Below are 341 nucleotides of genomic sequence, written 5' to 3'. Positions count from 1 at the left end.
CGGGCGCGGTGGCTCAAGCCTGTAATCCCAGCACTTTGGGAGGCCGAGACGGGCGGATCACGAGGTCAGGAGATCGAGACCATCCTGGCTAACATGGTGAAACCCCGTCTCTATTAAGAAATAAAAAAAAAACTAGCCGGGCGAGGTGGCGGGCGTCTGTAGTCCCAGCTACTCGGGAGGCTGAGGCCGGAGAATGGCGTGAACCCGGGAGGCGGAGCTTGCAGTGAGCTGAGATCCGGCCACTGCACTCCAGCCCGGGCGACAGAGCGAGACTCCGTCTCAAAAAAAAGATAGGACTGAGCATTGCTCAAATCACTGTGGCCACACTTTGCTGAAAGAGA

The sequence above is a fragment of the Theropithecus gelada genome, chromosome 4 (assembly GCF_003255815.1).
Source record: "Theropithecus gelada isolate Dixy chromosome 4, Tgel_1.0, whole genome shotgun sequence".
NCBI classification, from domain to species: Eukaryota; Metazoa; Chordata; class Mammalia; order Primates; family Cercopithecidae; genus Theropithecus; species Theropithecus gelada.
This window is presented reverse-complemented; position numbering follows the sequence as displayed.